Consider the following 209-nt stretch of genomic DNA (forward strand, 5'->3'; position numbering starts at 1 on the left):
CCTGTTTTTTCTTTTTTCTAAATATTTTCCTACTTTTTCTCTTCTTTTTTTCCCAAAATTTTTCCCATTTTTCCTCACATATTCTCTTCTTCTCAAAACTTTTCTTACTTTTAATAATATTTTAATAAAATAGATAGAAATATAGCTAATCGGATGTAGAGACATTTAAGAGCATTCCCAATGGAGAAGCCATATTTTTATGTAAAATG

Source organism: Corylus avellana, chromosome ca7, assembly GCF_901000735.1.
Source record: "Corylus avellana chromosome ca7, CavTom2PMs-1.0".
NCBI lineage: Eukaryota > Viridiplantae > Streptophyta > Magnoliopsida > Fagales > Betulaceae > Corylus > Corylus avellana.